The sequence below is a fragment of the Solanum pennellii genome, chromosome 5 (genome assembly GCF_001406875.1).
Source record: "Solanum pennellii chromosome 5, SPENNV200".
NCBI classification, from domain to species: domain Eukaryota; kingdom Viridiplantae; phylum Streptophyta; class Magnoliopsida; order Solanales; family Solanaceae; genus Solanum; species Solanum pennellii.
In genome coordinates this window covers 24,612,877-24,626,879 of record NC_028641.1, presented here as the reverse complement: position 1 = coordinate 24,626,879, position 14,003 = coordinate 24,612,877, and positions in this window count along the sequence as shown.

The following is a 14,003-nucleotide window of genomic DNA, read 5'->3' as shown; positions in this document are numbered from 1 at the left end:
GACCCCCCCCCCCCTCCCCTTCCCTCCCCAAAATTTGAACAGACAGAAATGAAAGACAAATTGTCATGCAAAAAAGAAAATTGAAACAAGGATAATCTTTTTGTAAAAATATCACATATTCTACGATAAGATCTCCTTAAGCGACTTTATGGCAAATATAGTGAAAATCCACATCAATGTTTGGATCGGTCATGAAGCACTTTGTCACATTCCTATTTTTCCTCAAAATTAATATATTTGAGATAAAAGAGTTTTTTCAATTAAAGTGATGTAGACAATAAAATTCGCCTCGAAAAAAAAAAAATCAAGAACGAAAAATTATAGCAACAATCGATTTGTTATTTCAAGTGCGAGTATTACAATTTCTATTGTTTCTCTAAATTCGTCTTTTCAAATAAAAATTCAAGGGATTTAAAGTTTGATATTGAACTTGTGATTTATCTTGATATTGATCTCTACCTTGATCTCTTGATCTTGAACTTGAACTTGAACTTGAACTTGGACTTGATCTTGATCTTGGACTTGAACTTTATCTTGATCTTGACTTTCTAGTTGAATTCAAGGGCTTGGAGCTTGATCTTGAATCCGGTGGTCTTGATCTTGATTGTTCTTGAACTTAATCTTCGAATTGAACTTGGCTTGGACTTGGACTTGATCTTCATCTTGATTTGAAGTTTATCTTGTTCTTGACTTTCTAGTTGAATTCAAGGGCTTGGAGTCTTGATATCGATCGTTTTTTAACTTTATCTTGACTTCTTCAAATCTTGAACTTGAACACCTGAATTCTTGAACTTGTAGAGAAATTTATGGCTTTTGATCCACGAGCATTCTCTAGCTTCTTGTTCAAAATTCTTGGTTCTCTTTTCTAAATTATGAGACCCCTATTTATAGTTTTAGAATAGAGAAGTTGCGATTGGAACAACATTCCCTTCGGCCAATCAGATTTAAGTGAAATATCATATGGGCTTTATGGATCGGGCTTTAATTAAATTCATATTTATCTGAATTTAAATAATTAAATCAATTATATTAATTCATAATATTTATTTGGACTAATATATTCATTAATTTAATATAATCCGAACAACTTTATTAAATTTATATTTAATAAATTTTAAGTGACTACAAATGCCCCCTTCTTCAAGTCTTGTCGAGATATTTTATCTTTCAAAGACTAGGCTTGAAGAATTTGAAACTTCAACTTGCATACTTGGGGATTTTAAAACTTCATCTTGAAACAATTTTATTCATAAGGGTTTGCCCCCATTGAGTCACCACCATTTGGTGCAAGTCTGAAGTTTTACGAAAGCTTACTAATAGCTTTAACTCATGTAACAAATCAAGTGGGAACATTTGGTTTTTTGACACTTATGCAACTGAACTTAGAATATGATTCTAAGTGCCTACGTACTTCGATGAAGAGGATCAAGTCACAACATAGTTTTGGAGGAGTGAGTGATTTTTTTTTGCTTTTTTTTTTGTTGTGTCGTATACAGTTTATACTCTTGCTGGGAGTGACATGCTGTTTAGGCTCGTACCCTAAAGAGCATTTTAACTTGAAGATTTAACTCAAATTTAAAGAGCTTTATGATATACAGTTTAGACTCGTGTCTTAAGGAGCATTTTAACTTGAAGATTTAGCTCAAATTTAAAGAGTTTTATGATATACGTCTTAGGCTCATGTCTAAAGGAGTATTTCAACTCGATGATCTAACTCAAACTTGTAGATTTAAGTGATACAGTTTATGCTCGTGTTTCAAGAAGCATTTCAACTTGAAGATTTAAGTAACATACAATTTAAGCCCGTGTTTCATGGAGCATTTCAACTTAAATATTTAACTCTAACTTGAAGATTTAAATGACACACAATTTAAGCTCAAAGAGCATTTCAACTTGAAGATTTAAGTCAAACTTTAAGATTTAAGCGACATACAGTTTAAGCTCGTGTTTCAAGGAGCATTTCAACTTGAAGATTTAAGTGATATACAACTTAAGCTCGTGTTTGAAGGAGAATTTCAACTTGAAGATTTAAGGTAAACATTAAGATTTAAGCGACATACAGTTTAAGTTCTTGTTTCAAAGAGCCTTTCAACTTGAAGATTTAAGTGACATACAGTTTAAGCTCGTGTTTCAAGGAGCATCGTAACTTGCAGTTTAAGCTCACGCGTTAAGGAGCGTTGTAACTTGTAGTTTAAGTTTATGTGTTAAGGAGCGTCTAGATATGCATTGACTCTTCAAAGTAATCTTCGGATGTAGACTTGCCCCCATTTTGGAGTTCTTCTATATCTTCATCTTCATGAGGTTCATAGACATGAGATTGTTGATCTTCTCTTAAAGTCATGCTTAATTCCATGTCATGTGCACGAGTTGCTAATTCTTCGAATGTATTGGATTTTAATCCTTGCAAAATGTAGTAAAGACCTCAATTCATACCTTAGATGCACATTTCAATACTAGAAATTTCACTAAGGCGATCATTGCAGTTGAGGTTTAGACTTCTCTAGCGATTGATAAAGTCAACAACTGACTTATCTTTACCTTGACGAGCCTTTATAAGTTCCATCATACTAACGACACGTCTCGTGCTATAAAAACGATTAAGGAAATCTTGCTCTAATCGCTCCCAACTATTTATAGAATTAGGTTCAAGATCTGTTTACCAATCAAAGGCATTTTCTTTGAGTGATCGAACAAACTCTTTAACAAGATAATTACCATACGTCCCAGCAGCATTGCAAGTCTCAATAAAGTGCGCTATATGTTGTTTGGGATTTCCTTTGCCATCAAATTATTGAAGCTTACGAGGTTGATAACACTCAGACATTTTCAAGTTATCAATCCTTTGTGTATATGACTTTGCATATATTGGAGGAAATTTGAATGAAGACTCAGATTTATCTTTGATGGCCTCTACGATAAAGTTTTTTAATTGATCAATTGAAATCAAAACTTCAGCTGAGATATGAATCTTTTTGATCTTTGTTTGCTCTACGCAAGACTCTCCTACGTCTTGAATTTTAGAAAGCTTCAAAGGTGATTGACTTGATCTTTTTTCAATCATGTTATCCATCTTATTTGTTAGCTTGAAAAGTTTAACATCTTGTTTGTATGCACACTTTGTCAAGCCTTCAATTTCTTTGGCTAAGCTTGCTAGTTGTTCTTCTATGGTGGAAGACATTTTGATATTAAGCCAATTGTCTTTCACAGACACTTTTAGTTTCTCCTTTTTCATTTTATTATCATTTGTCTATTTCTTTTATTTGTTCCATTTCTTCTCAAATTTGTAGTAATATTTTTAATGTTGGAGTGATTTCTATTGCTATATTTTCTTTGTGCTCTTATCCAATCTTAGTTAGATTAGATTTTGTATGCACTAATCTAGATTTCTGTCTCATTTGCTCATAGCAATATAGGAATGTATAGATTGAAAAACAGATTGTTAAACAAAAGAACAGGCTGCACACTTTTGGAAGATCTCCATTGATGGAGCTTAAGGAAGAAGAGAAGAAGAAGTGAAAAAGAAGAGATAGAACTCTTCTGTGATCTGAATTGATAAAAGTTGTGGAAAACACAATACAAAGTAATACTTACAATGAATCTGCAGTAGCCATTTATATAGCCAACTAACAGAGTATTAACAACTAACCAATTTCTAACTAACTAATGGAAATGTAACTAATAACTAACTAATGGAAATATAACTAACTAATTGAAGAGCTGTAACTAATAACTAACTAGTTGTTTACATATATAAATATCAACACCCCCCCTCAAGTTGGAGGTGTAGCAAGCAGATCCAACTTGCTTAAGATTGCTGAATGCTTTACTCCAGTGAGTGCTTTGGTTAGAATGTCAGCAAGTTGTTCACCAGTTCCAATATGATGCAATGAAATTAATCCCTCCTGAAGCTTAGCTCGCACAAAATGGCAGTCGACTTCAATATGCTTCGTTCTTTCATGGAACACAGGATTCTTGGCAATTTGTAATGCTGACTGGCTATCACAGAAAACAGGAAAAGGACTAGCACATGGCACAGTTAGCTCTTCAAACAATCTGCTTAACCATACCAATTCCCCTACTACTTTTCTAATGGACCTATATTCAGCTTCAGCTGAAGATAGGGATATAGTTTCTTGTTTCTTCGATTTCCAGCTGACAGGACTTGATCCCAACAACACAATATAACCAGTAACAGACTTCCTTGAGTCAGGACAGGATGCCCAGTCTGAGTCACAAAAGGCTTGGACCTGGTAATCATTAGTAGAAGACATGAGTAAACCCAAGGTTGGATCCTTTTTAAGGTACCTAAGTAGATGATATGCAGCCTGCAAATGAGGCTCTCTAGGTTCCTGCATGAACTGACTCAGATGCTGTACTCCATATGCAATATCTAATCTTGTATTGGTGAGGAAATTTAACTTTCCAATCAACTTTCTATATGACTTAGGATTCTCCAGAAGTTTCCCTTCATTGGCTTTGAGCTTGATTGTAGAGTCAAGAGGAGAAGCAAGACTAGAGTATGTTGTGCAGTCATACTCTTTGAGAAGATCAAGTACAAATTTTCTCTGAGAGATAAGCATTCCAGCTTCTGTATATAATACTTCCAGGCCCAAAAAATAGTGCAGCTTTCCCAAATCCTTGATTTTGAATTGGTTATGAAGATAGTTCTTTAACTGATCAATTTCTTCAGCATCATTTCCAGTAAGTAGAATATCATCTACATATACAGCTATAAACACAGTGGAAGGACCTTGTTTTCTATAGAACAAAGAGTAGTCATTTAAGGAGTTAGTGTATCCCCTAGACTTCAAGGCATCAGACAACTTAGCATACCACTGTCTGCTGGCCTGTTTTAATCCATATAGGGACTTGTTGAGCTTACAAACCATGCCTTTAGTTGTAACATCCAATCCCTGTGGAATATCCATATATACTTCTTCATGCAGCTCTCCATGAAGAAAGGCATTATTAACATCCAACTGGTATATATTCCAGTGCTTCTTTACAGCAGTGGCTATCAAAACTCTCACAGTTGTCATTTTGATAACTGGAGAGAATGTCTCTGTATAATCTACTCCATAATGCTGAGTGTAACCCTTTACAACTAGCCTTGCTTTGTACCTTTCTATACTCCCATCAGCCTTATGTTTTACCTTATAAACCCATCTACATCCAATAGCCTTTTTACCAGTAGGAAGTGGCATAAGTTCCCAAGTATCATTGTCATGTAATGCAGTCAACTCTTGTGTCATTGCATCTTGCCAAGCAGGATTCATTGCAGCCTCATTAAATGATGATGGTTCACAATCATGTGACACACTCAATATAAGTGACTGACTGTCAGGATACAAGGATGTAGAAGCTATATGATGGTGATGTGAAAAAGAGGCATGTAAAGAGGTCATATAGTCTTTAAGATAAACTGGAGGCTTATGAGATCTAGTAGATTTTCTGATGGGAGGATCATATTCTGAGGGTGTGAGGTTTGGTGAAGGAGAAGTAGTCAAAATGGGATCACATTGTTCAGGTTCTGGAGAAGTGAGATCAATATTATCATTGTCAAAAAAAACATTATCAAATGTAGAACTTAACTTGACAGGAGAATTGAACATACTGGAAAAAGGAAATACTGTTTCATGGAACACAACATCTCTAGAAATATGTATTTTCTTGCTGCTCAAATTTAACACCTTATAACCTTTAACTCCAAAAGGATATCCTAGGAATACATGAGGTGTAGCTCTAGGTTCAAACTTATTTCTTTGATGTTTGGGTGTAGTAGGAAAACAAAGACAGCCAAAACTTTTCATGTGAGAATATTGGGGTTCTTGATTATACAGTATAGAAAAGGGACACTTATTGTGAAGATATGCAGAAGGGAGTCTATTGATTATATATGTGGCAGTAAGAATGCATTCTCCCCAATACTTAGTAGGTAATTTGGAATGGAAAAGAAGAGCTCTAGCTGTTTCTAGTAGATACTTATGCTTCCTCTCTACCACACCATTTTGTTGTGGTGTATAAGGACAAGATTTCTGATGTAATATTCCTTTGGATTGAAAATAAAGGATAGATTCTTGATTCACAAACTCAAGACCATTATCTGATCTTATTGTTTGAATACTTGTTTTAAACTGATTTTCTACCATATTAACAAAAGATTTCACAATGTGTAAAGCATTGCTTTTGCAACTCAACAAATGTGTCCAAGTAGTTCTACTAAAGTCATCAACTAAGGTAATGAAGTATTTAAAATTGTCATGAGTAGGCACATGATAAGGACCCCATAGGTCTATATGCAGAAGTTCAAAAATCTTTGATGTATTATGAGTCTTAGGTGGAAAAGAAAGTCTAGTTTGTCTGGCCATAGGGCAAATATTGCATGTAAAAGGCTGTTTAGATGAAAAAACTACAGGAATGGATGTAATCCCTTTCATCTTTATAAAAGGTACATGCCCAAGTCTATAATGCCATAACAAATCATTACAAGAATCATGAGATAAAAGAGGTACAGAATCAGAAAGTACATTATCAGTGTCACTAGGAATTGTGTTCATTACAGCTGATTTAACATTCTGAGAATTGAACAAAGGATAAAAAGAATGATTGATGGTACTGCAAGAATGAGAGAAACATTGACACTGAGAGTCTATCTTATTGTTGTGAGAAGAACAAGACATTGAAGATGAGACCTGTGAAATGAATGGACTGTCTTTTTTCTTTTTCAAACAATCTGAGCAAAGGAAGTACAATCCATCTTGTTCTCTACCAATCTCCAGAGGCCTCTTCATTGAAGGGCCCTGCAAGGTACAAGATGAGTTAGAGAATGATGCAGTACAGTTGAGATGTAGAGACAAGGAACTAATAGAAATTAAATTGTATTTAAAGGAAGGGATAAAAAGAACTTTGAACAATGTGATCATGTCATTTATTCTAACATCTCCAACTTTAGTCACCTTAACTTTGTATCCATTTGGCAATTTAACTAACAGAGGATATGGTAGATTAGTAATATGTGAAAGATGGTTGATGTTAAAGGTCATGTGGTGTGTAGCTCCTGAATCCAGTATCCATAAGTCAGTCCTTGATTTGAGACAACCACACGACAGCTTATCAAAATCAATGGATGAGTTGCAAGCTATCATACCTGCAAAGTTTGCAGCTCCACAAGTCACTTGTTCCTCAGAATCAACATCTTCAGGCTGTCCTAATTGAATGTGTTGCAACAGATTAATAAGTTGACCACATTGTTCATTGGTGAGATTAGCACTACAGGCTGTATGAGCATCAGCTTTTCCCATTGATGATTCTGCAAAGACATTAGATGCCACCACTCCTTTACCTCTAGAATACCTATTACTTGCATTGTAATTGGTCTGTACCCTTTGATTCTGATTAACACCTTGACCATTAGATGAGTTATTTTGATTGGGATAGCCATGTAACTTGTAACATTTATCAATAACATGCCCTGATCTCTTGCAATGTTCACAAAAAGGTCTAGGCCTATTGTTTGCAGGATAATTGCTTGGTGCATAATTTGTTCTGAACACTCTTCCTCCTGTTGAGTTTGATGAACTGGTATTGGCAGAATTTAACCTTCCACCTGATGGATTAGATGAACCACCACGTATGGATGAATTCATTGAACTTCCTTCAGCAAACATTTGACTATGTGGCTTAAACTCCCTTTGTTTCTCTTCTTGTACAAGTAATGCAAAGGCTTGAGCCATGGATGGTAGTGGATTCATCATCAGAATATTACCTCTAATAACAGTATAGACTTCATTAAGCCCCATTAAAAATTGAATCAATCTTCGATCTTGTTCAGCCTTGTGCATAATTTCTTTACCTCCACAGCTACAAGCACAACTACACTGGTTTTTGATACTCAGATTACTCAACTCCTCCCAGAGCTTCTTCATCCTAGTGTAGTACACAGTAACATCAAGAACTCCCTGACTTAGATCATTTATATCCCTTTGAATTTGAAACAATTTGGCACCATTCGTTTGATCATATCGATCTTCTAACTCTTTCCATAGTTCTACTGCATCAGAAACATACTCTACACTGTCTGCAATATCTTTGCTAAGAGAATTTAGGATCCAAGATATTACCATGTTATCACATCTCTCCCATTGACAATATTGTGGAGATGTTGAAGAAGGGCGTTTGAACTCTCCAGTAATGAATCCTAATTTGTTTTTCACAGATAACGATCTCATCACACCTCGTCGCCATGATCGATAACCAATTCCTTCGAAAGCTACTGGAACTAGGGTCAAACTTGGATTGTCAGATGGATGTATGTAGAGAGGGTTACTAATATCAATTATGTTCCCTCCTGTTCCTCCTGTTCCTGATGTGGAAGATTGGCCAGAAACTTCAACCATGGTGAATTCGATTTACAGGAAACAAAAGACAGAGTACTGAAGAAATCAACAAGAAGAAGATAACAGAACACACTGAAATCTATAAGAAGAGGAATTCGATCTTCAGATGAGTGCAGAAATCGATAAGGAGATGAACTCGATTTTCAGAGATGAGAAGAACAGTGATCTACACCTGCTCTGATACCATGTTAAACAAAAGAACAGGCTGCACACTTTTGGAAGATCTCCATTGATGGAGCTTAAGGAAGAAGAGAAGAAGAAGTGAAAAAGAAGAGATAGAACTCTTCTGTGATCTGAATTGATAAAAGTTGTGGAAAACACAATACAAAGTAATACTTACAATGAATCTGCAGTAGCCATTTATATAGCCAACTAACAGAGTATTAACAACTAACCAATTTCTAACTAACTAATGGAAATGTAACTAATAACTAACTAATGGAAATATAACTAACTAATTGAAGAGCTGTAACTAATAACTAACTAGTTGTTTACATATATAAATATCAACACAGATATTTAGGAACTCTAGCATTGCGAAAATATTTTGATATTTGATTGGATTAACTATTTCAGTAGGAATCGACAACTATCGTTTTATTTCATTGTTGTTGTTTGTGGGCTTAACATTTTTTGCAGTTAATGAAATTTGGTGGAAATTTGTAGTAGTTCTCTGTTCTTTTGGATACTTTTAATTGATTTTTTTACATGTATATTTGTATTTGTGTTTGATTTATAGGTGTTCAATAATATGTTTAAATAATTGATGCTCTTTTTTTTTTTAAAAAAAAAATCTTCTCTTCTGATAGATGCTCTTCAGCTTGAAGTTAGTTATTTCACTTTGCTTAATTTGATTTTATTATTTTGATTAGTTGAATTTGATATGAAGTGTAGCTGATGGATTTGCACTCCTTTTTTGATTGATTGATCATTGCACGTAGGGCATGATTTTTTTGAATTAAATATGAGATCAAATTAGTGTATAGTATTAGAATTTCGATATTGTTCCAATTTCATGTACTAGGGATTATTTAGATCCATTTCCATTATTAAAATGATTTGTTTGAATTTTTTTTAACAGTTTTGTCTTCGTTATGGTGTTACAATGAAGCATGCATCTTCCACATACATGCTTAGTTACTCAATGTAGTATAGGAATAACAATTGGGCGGGTTGAATTAAATTTTGGTGGATCAAAATAGCTCATGATACAATCTAACTCAAATTTATTTGAGTCAAAATAGATAGATTCAAAACGAGTTATATATAATTTTTTTTTAAAAAAGGTCTTTTAAAAATATTCTGACAAGATTTCTCAAAAATTAATTTGGATTGGGTCATATATCAATTTCTTTTTTTAAAGAATTGAAATGAGTTGAGTTAACAATTGAGCATGTCAATGTAATACATCAAACTATAATATATTAAAAATGTACATCCGACAAAATTTGTTTAGCAAAAGGTCAAAATTCTGATAGTGGTCATGTTATACTTGCTATACATTATAATGCTTATGCATAGAGACTAGAGTTTATGAACTTTGAAAGCTATCTAATGATCATTCAGTAAGAATTTTCTTTTGTTATCACATATGCCTTGTAAGTCATCAGACAATAGCTATCTTTTGTTTGTTATCGGACAAGGGCCTAAAAATACCCTTAAAGTATTAAAAATGGTACAAAATTACCCTTCATTCACCTATTGGCTCCTAAACGCCCTTTTCATCCACCTATTGGCTCCAAAATACCCTTATCATCCACCTTTGTGTTCAAAATTGACCACTTTTTAATTGTTTTAAAATTAAACTCTTTAAATATTTTTTAAAATACTTGACGTTCAATTATTGATTATAATTATAATTTATTAATATAATTTATAAACCAACCCACTACACACTCATTACTAACTAAACCTCACCCAATTAGTAATCCAATTATAATATCAAAATTGTCATAAATACTACTAAAACACGATGAAATTATAGAATTCTGAAAATGACATTCAAAATTATTCGAGTCCGAATCGGAGCCCCAATTAAATTTAGGTTGAACCGCTTATTTAGGAGGACACTTTCTTTCAAAATAGAATTAGAAATTTATGATTAAAGGTAAAGAAGTAATACATCCCGAATTGATTTATGCACTTTTTTTAAATATAATTTTATAAATATTTATGATTTGTTTTAAAACTTTAATATATTATTTTGAAAAAAAGTTACCTATGAAGTAACATCACATAATTGAGAAGTAAGAATAATTAAGATAAACACAGTCAGACTTTTAAGTTTATTGGTGATTTTTATTTAGCCACTTGAATGTATGATAATTTACTTCTATAATTTTTAAAAACACTCAATTGGCAGTAGCTTGCATTAATAATGTGACGGGTTTATTAATTTAGAGGGATTTAATTATTAATGGGGTGGGTAATGGATTGATTTATAAATTATACTAATAAGTTAAATTATAACATATAGTTGAGCACCACGTATTTTAAAAAATATTTAAATAGTTCGGAAAAGGGCCTAAAATACCCTTGAAGTATTGAAAATGGTACAAAATTACCCTTCATCCACCTATTGGCTCCAAAATGCCCTTTTCATCCACCTATTGACTCCAAAATACCCTCGTCATCCACCTTTGGGTTCAAAATTGACTACTTTTTAAATTGTTTTAAAATTAAACTCTTTAAATAATTTTTAAAATACTTGGCGTTCAACTATTGATTATAATTTTAATTTATTAATATAATTATAAACCAACCCACTACCCACTCATTACTAACTAAACCTCACCCAATTAATAATCCAATTATAATATCAAAATCGTCATAAACACTACTAAAACACGATGAAATTATAGATTCGTGAAAATTACATCCAAAATTATTCGAGTTCGAATCGAAGCCCCAATTAAATTTGGTTGAGCCGCTTATTTAGGAGGACACTTTCTTTCAAAATTGGATATAAATTTATGATTAAAGGTCAAGAAGTATATACATCCCGAATTAATTCATGCACTTTTTTTAAATATAATTTTTTAAATATTTATGATTTGTTTTAAAACCTTTAATATATTATTTTGAAAAAAAGTTAACTATGAAGTAACATCACATAATTGAGACGTAAGAATAATTAAGATGAACATAGTCAGACTTTTAAGTTTATCGGTGATTTTTAATTAGCCACTTGAATGTATGATAATTTACTTCTATAATTTTTAAAAACACCAATTGGTAGTAGCTTGCATTAATAATGTGACAGGTTTATTAATTTAGAGGGATTTAATTAGTAATGGGTGGGTAGTGGATTGATTTATAAATTATACTAATAAGTTAAATTATAACAAACAGTTGAGCGCCACGTATTTAAAAAGTATTTAAGTAGTTTAAATATAAAACCGTTAAATAAGTAGTCAATTTTGAACCAAAAGGTGGATGACAAGCGTATTTTGGACCCAATAGATGGGTGGGAAGGGTCTTTTGGAGCCAATAGGTGGATGGAGGGTAATTTTGTACCATTTCCAATACTTTAAACATATTTTAGGCCCTTTTCGGGTTTGTTATCCATATGCCTTATAAGTCAATAGCTGCCTTTCTAAATGGAAAAATGTACGAGTAACCTTAATCTATATCCAAAATGTCAGACATAAATCATTGGTCCTCTCTTCTCTCCGTCGCGCTGCTCCGACTTGCGAGACAGCGAACACCACCCTCTCCATCCTCTTCTCCCTTCACTGTCATTCCACCCTTACCGGTGGAGACTGTCGCCGCTCTCTCTTCTTGCCATCTCCACCAGAGAACGGGACCAGCACAATACGATCCTACTGTTTCCCTCCCCCGTGCTGGCAAAACCCTTTCTTCTCCTCGGCGAAGTCGATAACAACAACTTATCGCTACTGTTGTTTCACCTCCCGACCAGCGAGCCTTAATGAAGCGAAATGCCGACGAGAACCTTAAGATAACTGCGGTCAATAACGACAACAACCATGGACGGAAAGCTCTATGTAAAAATATTACTTATTTGATTAGTGTTAAAATGCTCCAATCCTGGAAAAGAAAAGGTAAAGATTGAGATATTTTGATAAACTTGCCAGTAAGAAAGGAGCTGTCAAGTCCAATTAATCCAAGAAGTTGATGCCAAGTATACCAGAGAACTATCAAGTTACAAATTTGGCTCTTACACTTGAAAAACACTTTCTGACTATAAATTTCTCAAAAAGAAGAAAGGCAAAAATATACTTTAGCATATTCTCGAGCTCTCTCTGTTTTGGCTCACTGGTTTGGATTCTCACATCAAGTTTATCTACTAATTATCTGCTTTATAGTGCCCAGGTTAGTCTTTTCCACTAGTTTGATTTCAATTCTTGCATTAGTATTTTACTTAAGCTTCTGTAGATAATTTACAATACTCAATAAATATATAAATAAAATGGAAGCGTCCAGGTTAGTCCGTATCCTTCTCTATATGTGTTTTTTGTTCTGTTGTTTTTTCTTAAATATGTACATGTTATCATCTTCTCTGTTTGTTTATTGACGTGAGAATTACTTGGCCGTTGCATATTTTTGCGTTATTGGTATGTTGTTTGTATTGGCTTGAACATAAAGGTTCAGGGCATGAAGAGTTCGCCAGGGACCACTGTTTTCTAGACATGATTATTCCTTTTCTTTTAAGGATTGTGTTATCTTTAGTTTATCCATTTTGATCTTTAATATTTTCTATTAAACACTCTCTCTCTTTATATATATATATAAACTTGGGGATCTCTAGAGGGAGAGTGCATCATTATGTGCTACCTGACATTAAGTGTATTATTATTGAGTTGTATTTTTGTACCTTAGAAAGCATGCCTACGAATTGTTGTCTGATCATATGAAGAGGCCTACTGTTCTAATTTGTCATGTGGCTTATGTTAGATGTTTACAAAAACTAGTTGCCGAATTTAAGTATTTCTCTACTGCCATTATGCTTATAAATCAATGTTGCATATTCATTTATGTATAAACATGTGGATATCAATGAATTGAGTTGCAAACTTCAAGCCGTTTTCTCGTCTTTATACAAGCTATTAGACAATAGGTTAGTAGAGTTAAAGAGCATGTTAACCAATATGTGATTACTTCCTTTTTTAGGGTACTATAGAATTCTCCCACTCTGCTGTTTTTGATATTTCTGAAGCTCACAATCTTTATTGACTTTGATGGCTGAAATACTAAACAAAATAAATCACAACTAAGGAATTTCATCTGATTTTTCTTTCTGGAGTATTAGAAAAAAACTTTTTTTGGCTTCTTTCGTTTGTATATTTGTGATGGCGAGAAGACATAAGCATCATTGGTAATAGTTGGGACATCTTCCCTATGTGCTTATAGAACTAGGCTACTGTCTCAACTCCATGGGGCTATGTTCTTGTGGTGAAGTATTTCCATTTGAGTGTGTTGGTTGAATTTTCTAATTAACTATCATTGACAAAAGATCTGGTGATTATGTAGAGACAATTTTTTGTTTATGGTATTACAAGTAGTTGCAAGACGAACACTTTGCAGGCAAGTTACTCATTTTGAGTATCTTCTTTTTTCTTGAATTTGAGAGAAGCATTGTTGACTTCT